The sequence below is a fragment of the Electrophorus electricus genome, chromosome 11 (genome assembly GCF_013358815.1).
Source record: "Electrophorus electricus isolate fEleEle1 chromosome 11, fEleEle1.pri, whole genome shotgun sequence".
NCBI classification, from domain to species: Eukaryota; Metazoa; Chordata; class Actinopteri; order Gymnotiformes; family Gymnotidae; genus Electrophorus; species Electrophorus electricus.
Genome location: NC_049545.1, coordinates 2,510,469 through 2,519,526, shown reverse-complemented (window position 1 = coordinate 2,519,526; position 9,058 = coordinate 2,510,469).

The following is a 9,058-nucleotide window of genomic DNA, read 5'->3' as shown; positions in this document are numbered from 1 at the left end:
GAATCATTTAATCAACTCCAAAGGATTACAAAATCCAGGACCGGCTTTTGATTTGCATTTATGTAAGTCACATTTAATGGTAACAACATTACCTGTATATATATATCCCTATCCTTATACTTAATGTTACTGAGTGGCAGTGTTAGCTACTAATAAAGTAGGCCTAGGTAGACAATTTTCAATTTACAATTTTCCAGGTAAGTTGTAATAAAACCCAAATATTTTTACAAATCTATCCACATGCAATAGAATGTCCATTGGATTTATTGTCATTTTTAATTTTACCAACAAAACCCTGACCCAAGCATGACCCAAGCATCAGCATGCCTTCAGGCTTTGCTTAGTGTATTTCCACGGCATTGAAATCAGGCAGGCTACAAATAAATCCCTGGCCACAAGTCGATGTCCACGGACCATTGGTTCTTTCGTAATTTGGATGGATTGCTGTCAAGCCCAAATGCCTTTAATTTAAGCAGATAATCATTCATTTTATTCCTGGTTTGGCTATTTCCCCTACCAAACGCAGCTCTTTTGCAATGTTTTGTTTAAATGATGCGTGTTCAAAATTCTAGGGGTAATTACTAGGGGTGTAATGGTGCATCATGGCATGATTCATCACAATGCAGGAATGTCACGATGTGCATTGTGACGATGAACATATTGTGTTCTGTTTATTATGCCATTTAATGCAGTTGCAGTGTTTGCGGCACCAGAGCTTGCACTTAACCTATGTGGCGAAGCTGCTGCAATAGTGCATTACACAGTAGCCAATACGGTGGAACTATGTTTTGTTTACAACTGTAAACATCTGCTCCTAATTTATTTTATTTGCTGGGGACTAGGGATTCTTTTTTGTTTAAAAATTTATAAAAGTCAAATGTACATTTTTTTTGTTGCATTGTTTCTACAATTAAAACATTTCAAAAGTTTTGTTTCAAATATCATGAGAAAACTGAATCATGAATCCAGTATTGTGAAATGAACCGAATCCTTACACCCCTAGTAATTACTGTGCCCCTTCACTCACCTTACTACCACCTAGTTCCCCTTAGGCTTATAGTACTGTCCTCGTGCCTCATGTCTCGTGTCAGTATGGTTCATTTAGATGAACACCTGTCTGCAGGGCTCTCATCCATCAAAGGAGACTGGAGTAGTTACTGCTTTAATATTGCCCAGTTGTAATCCTTCCTGAGAAGTTCAGCTTTGATCTGCTACTGTGAAGGGCAATAATAACTAAACATCGTCTTGCATTGAGACTGGGTAGTGAACCTCTCGATACACTTCCAGTGATTTTCAATCAATCTACATCGGATGGTAATAGTCACGTTTGAATGTGTGTGTGTGTGTGTGTGTGTGTGTGTGTGTGTGTGTGTGTGTGTGTGTATATATATATATATATATATATATATATATATATATATATCTGAAAAAGTGAGACAGTGTTTATATATATATATATATATATATATATATATATATATATCTGAAAAAGTGAGACAGTGTTTATATATATATATATATATATATATATATATATATATATATATATATATATATATATATGGAAGTGTACAGTAGAGCGTAGTGTCCATGTAGAGAGAGTAGTGCTAGGAAAGTAAAAGGTCATTTTCAGGGTAATGGTTTGAAATTGACCAAGGCTTTTCGGCTGAGAGCAGTGGTTAGGCACATCTACTGTAGCCTTTTGCATGCCTCTGTTTTTGTGTGGCACAAGACAGCATCTCTTATTATTATGCTAGATTACCTTCCTGAAAGGATCTGCTGTGTTTTTGCTACGTTTGGGTCAGTTGTTATTTTTGGGGGGATGACATGGTTAATTGTGCTATGTCAAGGTGTCCACACACCTGCTCTCTGGAAATTTTAGCACTGGCTTTGATATTGTCTTTCACTCTCAGGATTTGCCTACACTTCAGCCAATATTTGTATTATATTAATACAGGACATTGGCTGATAACCTTAGCCTCATTAGATTAATAAGTAAAAACCTGTATGTGCCCAGATCATAATTTTCCTGAGCTGTCAGCCAGTGCGTCAGTCTTCTACCATGTAATTTAATAAAAATCTTAGTGTTAGTAAAACAGACACATGTATTTTGTGGGTTTCACTTTGTGCACTGGGCTTTCTCATGCGCCAGTCTGTGCTGTTACTGTAGAGCTGATCGTGTGCCTCCATCTGAGATGTCAGCAGCTTGGCACGTGCCTTGCACATGCTTCCTGCTCATCTCTTTCTGCTAAATCCACCTGCTTCTTATCACTATGAAATATCTCTATAGTCATGTAAAGCTGTTATGACTTATGCATTATTTATAGTGTTTTATATTGTGCATTTCTAAAGCTTCAGTGAGAGTCATATGTTTCAAGTATATAAGACAGATTTTTCACTATCTTCTCTTTCACATCTGCTATATGAAAAGATTAAATAAAGATTCTTAAAATTTTATAGGTGGGAAGCATTCTGTTCACATATGTACTATACAAACACGATAAAACTGTGACAAAAATGTAATTGACAATTAATACTTGTCTAAAATCATCTACATAGCCACATATGTCTCTTATATGATACAGAAGTCATACGAAACAGAGGTACATAATAATTATTTTTCCTATCGAATGCACTCACATTTTGATTAGGTAATATATACAGAAGAGTTGAGTGATTATCTTTTACTCAGTGAATGTTCAAAATAAAAAAAGTCTCCATTTTTCCAGAGCTACACACACTTGTCCAAGACCACTGATGACTCACTCTTCTATTAGTTACTTTCCCCTGTGCAAGAGTATAACACAAATATGAGGCTCTAATTATTGCTCCTGATGTCTCTAAAGGAAAAGATAAATTGAAAATGTAAATAAAGTTTCATAAGAAATATAATCAGATCAGTAAGAAGGCCAAGGCGTGAAAACATTTGTTGAAAGTGCTGTCAAACTGAAGCTCAAATTTAGATTCAGAGGCCGTATATTATTTAGAGAAATTGTCACGGTACGGCCCCTCCCCCCGAACGTCTCCTCGTGTGCGTGTCTGTGTGTTCTTCAATGTGGCCACGCCCTCCCTGTGTCTCACACCTGCTCCTCATTGTGTCGTTATATGTATCAAAGTCTGTCGTTTAGGCGTTTGTGTTGTCGGTGTTTGAATGTTACGTGGTTCATGCTAAATAAACGTAAGCTTATGTTTCACGCGACTCGTCCCCGTATCCTGCTTAAAACCTCCATCGTTACAGAAATAAAGCTACCATGAATGACAGTTATGTACCATGTAGATATTAGATATTGTTCAAGTGAAAGCGATTAATTTTGTGTCTAACAGTTGTGGTGTTCTCATTTCAATCAATCAATCAATCAGTCAGTCAACCAATTAATAACTCCGTTCTAAAGGCCAAAATGAAATGTCTTGAAACATAATGTGCATGTCTATTGAGTGATATGAGCTAAAAATATTATTTGGTTTTCTCAACAGATTTTATTGACTGAATTTGTGTGTGTAGTGTGTTGTTCAGCAATTACGTTGATTAACATATTGACATTCACACAGTGCCAGGACTGTAGAACAAAATGGATTTTGGTATGAGTTGTAATTGTAATTTGTATTGGTTTTAAACTGCATTTCTTACATTAATCTAAAAGCTGACATTTTTGTTCATTTTTTGTCTACTGCAAACTCAGAGGTAATGTTACAAATATATGAGGAGATGGAGTGTTTTACATGTTTCACGGCACGGACCCTCCTCATGTTCTTCGGACGTCGTGTGTGTGTGTGCCACGCCCCTTCCTTGTTAGTCGGTTACGTGTTACACCTGTCCCTCGTTAGAGTCATCGTTAACATATAGATTTAAGTCCATGTGTAATAGTTAATCCTTGGAGCTATGTGACCTTTGTAGACTGTTTCAGCTACTCTGTTTTTTTCCGCCCGTTACGTTCTTGTGTTCTCCGTGTTTTGGTTTCGGTTTACGCAATAAAACTTCTGTATTCGTCAAAACGACGGTTTGCCTCTGTATCCTGCCTCACCTCCCATCGTCACGTGTCTGTCCAATGACGTTTTTCCATGAAGGCTCCTGTTGTCCCTTAGACACTTCAGAAAGTTTAATTGCAGAAATAACAAAGTGAGAAAAAGTAAAATTTGACATCATAGTCTCAAAGTCCATGCTTGTCTTCTTGATCTTTACTCTCAAACTCAGGGGACAGACAAGAAGAAAGCAAAGACTCTTTAAAATGTAGGGGGAAATTGCTCTCTGAGGGGAAAAAGCGTTTATTCTACAACGTTCCTTGGGGCTGGGGAGCAGCTTTGTTTGTGTTTAAAGTCCCTTATCTCCATTCACCTGTTACCAAGAGTGGCATCCCATGAAGAACAGTGCACTGTAATTAGAAAATATCTCATTAAAACACAGAAAACACCAGTCCACTGGGAAAGAAGTGCAGCCATGCCCATACATACTCATAGATGAGCAGTCAAGAGAAGCTAGAAGCTGTCCAAATACTGACAGAGGACATTTACCACAGAGTTCTGTCTTGTGTTTGTTTTAAACAGCGGAATATAACTCAATGTCTCCTAACTGCTGAGCAACACTGCCTATAAAGGAAGTACCACTAGTTACTAAATATATAAGTATATTTGCACATTTTCCAACAATTATTTGTTTATATAAGTAGATATATAACGATATGCAAAAATGTTATTGGGGGCATTTGTAAATAAGAGTTTTATGTGTCTTCTTTTATCATTATCCACAAAACAAGCTCTTTATGTAGGTTATTTCCTAGATATTAGAAGCATATTGTGACCTACTGGTAATGGCATTTTATTTTATAACTATCTGAATGCCCCCATTTTGAGCCTTTTGCAACAGTGGAGCTATTTTTTAAAAGGTTGTCATGTGCAGAAAGGACACAAAGGTTCTGATGGTGGAAGCAGTAAAATTTAAGGGTTTACATTGGGGTCATATTAGAAGGACCTGAGCCCTTGGGGACTTTGGCCAGGACAGTGCTAGAGCTGAACAGACTCTAAATTCAATGCCCTGCTACTGAAAAGCAGCAGATGAAGTGACAGGAACCAACACAACACACAATATACAGGTAGAGAACCCAGTTCACAGCCTAAACAATAAAGAGCATGTGTATTAGGTATAATATAATGTAAGTGTTTAGTGCTGGTAAGTAAACTACATTAATCCTCGGTTATAACTAGTTTTTTTTCAGTTGGGTCATACCCGCTTTTCCCTGTTGTGAGCCGAGTGAGCTAGCTGAAATGACACAAAGACCTAAAACAATACAAAGACTGTGACCACTGTAGGTTTCAGAATAGAATGATCTATAACTAATAAGGTGTAAATTGGAGGATGGGTGTGGTGCTAACAGAGAACGTACCATTAGTATATACTTCGTGTATAGAAGGTGAAACGCAAGCTTAACTGGCTCCCCCTGCAGGTGGTGCCCAATGCTGGAAGGTCAGCGATGAGCCATATTTCAGATCAGGATTCAGCCTTTACTTTATGACACTAAACAGAGGCATCAAGCCGGCACACCATGTTTTGCCAGTATCTGGAGTAGAGTAGATGAGCACACCCCACAGCCTCCTCACCCACTCAGATGTTTGATTTATTTATTTAAAATCAGCGTGCACTGTTTTTTCATCAGTAGCCTAAAAGTCCACCTTTCCTCTTTTTAATTGTACACTTTTAATTTGAACATTCACATAAAAAGGTTTGACATCCTACATGTCTGTGACTGACATCCTCTTTTTGTTGCGGGTCATGTCAAACCAGAAACAATGCCAGAGCTTTGAAAAGTAGCAGCAGAAGAAATACTGACCACAGTAACCACATTATCGTTGACTTTCTATGATACTGTTTCCTCTATGTAAGAACCTTCTCTAAGTTATAATGTACCTAACATAAATGACAGGCTGAGCTTGGTCTTAAACATATAATTTGAAGTCAAATTGGTGAACATATGGCCACTGCTCTGTTATCTCTTTATTGGACAAGTAGCTCGATATCATTTAGTTTTGTCTGTGTTGACTTCCGATTCTCTGAGGCGACAAGAGTCTCCAACTTGTGGCTCTGGTGAGTCATTAGATAAAATGGATGGTTTGTTTTATAATCAATAATGAACCAGATCAGATACTTTGGTCAAATACTTGGCCTGTAAATGCAAACTGCAATTGCTCCAGTTGGCACATCCCCTTTCTTTACACTGTCTGCACACACACAGTCTCTCTTTCTCTCGATCTGTATAGAGAGAGGGGGAGTAAAGTTTTCCAAAGAAAAAGAACATTTCTGATATTATATATGCAACACGCATGTGTGTGTGCGTACTGAGTCATTGTCTTTGGCTTTATTACAGCTAAGTAAAGCAATCTTCACATTCACTGACTCATACAAGATGGCAACTCATACCATTATAGACTTATGAACACATTTACCAGTTGGAAACAGTCATTCTCGGTGGAAGGTACCATATGGCCTGCTATAAATGTAAACAAGTATAAATTTGGAAAAATGATGACGGCGATTCATAATAACACATGACTTTGTGAAGTCTTTCAGATTTTGTACTCCTTATCTCAGGTTATGGGTCTTCGTGCTGTGGCCATGGATACAAGCAGTTTTCCAATGGTAGCCTCACTATCATGCAAACATAATCAGCTTTGCTTTGTCATTTTCTTTTCCCTCTTCTTTTAGCTGACAGTCCATCATGGTTGGTATCAGAAGAATAGGATATTTATGAGCGATAATTTAGCACTTCAGAAGCAAGGATATGACAGGCAGAAGAACAGAACTCTTTTCTAAACGTACTTCATTTAGTTATTGAAATTATGTTCTTTATAACTTAATATTTTCATTAATAACTCCCTGCTTTTAAAAACAATACACCAATATCTTGTCTAACACCTGTAAAGAGATTCATCAATCTCTAACTGCAGGGATGTGTTTGGGGAGGGGGGGATATGTATGTATGCATGTATGTATGTGTATATATGTGTGTGTGTGTGTTGGTGGGTATGCGTGTGCATGCATGCTTTTGTGTGTGTGCGTGCGTGCATGCGTGTGTTTGTGTGTGTGTGTGGGGGGGGGGGGGCGTGTTGGTGTATGAGTGCATTTGAGAATTTACTAATGTTCTCGTCCACAGGTTTTACTTTCTATCGTTTTGCTCATTTTGAAATTCCTAGTTGGTAAAAATACATGAAAGTAGCTTGCGCTCTGTTACATGTGCTGAGTCTTCTGTGTCATAATTCATTTACACTGTAAACATGCAGTATTATATTCCACAAATTCCCCTAGTTGTCTGAGTATTCCATTCTTCAGCACATACCAAATAGCTCTAATCTACTCAGAAAAACAAACAAAAGTCACACCGTGCCCTGAGTGCACTCCACTCAGTATTTTGTACTCACATGCTGCTGCTAGATGTCTTGTGTCTGTTTACAGATTTAGAGGTATCTTCACAGGATAAAATACTATAACATAAAATATTGAACAAGGCTCTTATTGTCCAGTGAATATTATAGCTACAGAGTCTTACCTTACCAACAGAGAATCTGGAACTGTATAATGAAGATGTACTCTCTCTCTCTCTCTCTCTCTCTCTCTCTCTCTCTCTCTCTATCTATCTATATATATATACATATATCCAATATGTTACTCACATCAGCTTTTTAAAAAATATATATTTCTTTCTTCAGGAAGTGTTTTACTTGATCTTTTAAATTTGTGCACTTATTTGGATCATGTATTATTGTAACCTCAAGAATATTACATCAATATTATCCAACTCGAACAGATTCTTAGTTTTGTTTTATTCCTGTACCTGCAAGTATTAGAGTGCATACTGTTTACGGTGCTTTTCAGAGCAATTAGGAAGCCCAGCTTCTAAGAATTCTAATTTAGTCTTTTAGGAAAACACGGTTTCTATTGGCTCTACGTGAATGCTTTGAAATCATACACATACAAGGTGTGACAAAATATGCATATCTGATACAGCCTGGTGCCAGACATGCTGAGATGGAAAATATGAGTAGCTCATTTGCATATCACATCTGAAGAAGAGAGCAGAGCTGAAACCACCGAAGGCTAATCACACATTTTTCCTTTTTTACTCCAATTACAGCATCTATCTAATGACATTTCATATGGGGTTAATAGCTAATGATTACTACTGCGGTTCCTCTAATGTATATATTAAACAAAGCTGCTGAGTAAAATCAAAGTGGTTTATTTATATTTTTCTGAAAAAAAAATAAAGAGTCCTTAGAGACAACCAAAGTTTTACAGCTCCTACTGCATTTTCGCTTCCTTCTCTGTCAGCCGACAGACATCAGGAGCTGGTGCTGTGATCCTGCCTGCTGATCAGAATTTAAATTGAAAGACCTAAACTTTACTGGCTCATCCATGGATGCCACACAAGTTGGTTTTACTGTTACACGTGACATGAGGTGTATGATGTTTCAAAACCGAGAAACTAAAACCAAGGAGCTGATAAATAGATGTGTTTAGAGTTCTTTACACATGTTTCAAATCTGCATTGCAAAGCTTTCTTCTCATCTGTAACAAATCAAGGTGCTCTCGGTGTTGTGGAAAAGCCCCACTTGCCCCCGGGATCTTGTGACGGGAAGTATATCACAGCCCAGACCAGATGGAGCCAATGGCAGTTTATCTTGTAACAAATCACACAGCCTTGTGCACTTTCTTTAATCTCTTCCCAATAGTTTAGGAAGACACTCGACAAATTCCTAGCAACTGTTAAACCAAACATGTCCAAAGTTAGTTATTTTTATGTATGACATAACAAATTATGAATTATGAAGTCATCTGCAGCCAAATGTTTCTTCACTTTCAGAATGCTTTGTTTTGTTTTATGCACTGCAGCAAGAAGAGAAGATGGGAGAAACCGCTTTGCTTCTTATAAAAACTTGCTTCACTGAGGTACTTTTAGCTATCAGTGATTGACTAGAAATTATGGCCGTGCCCCCCCCAAGTATTTGATTTTATATACAGATGACTGGGATTGTTGAGGTTATCCGCTGTACTGAATTGTGGAGGTTACCA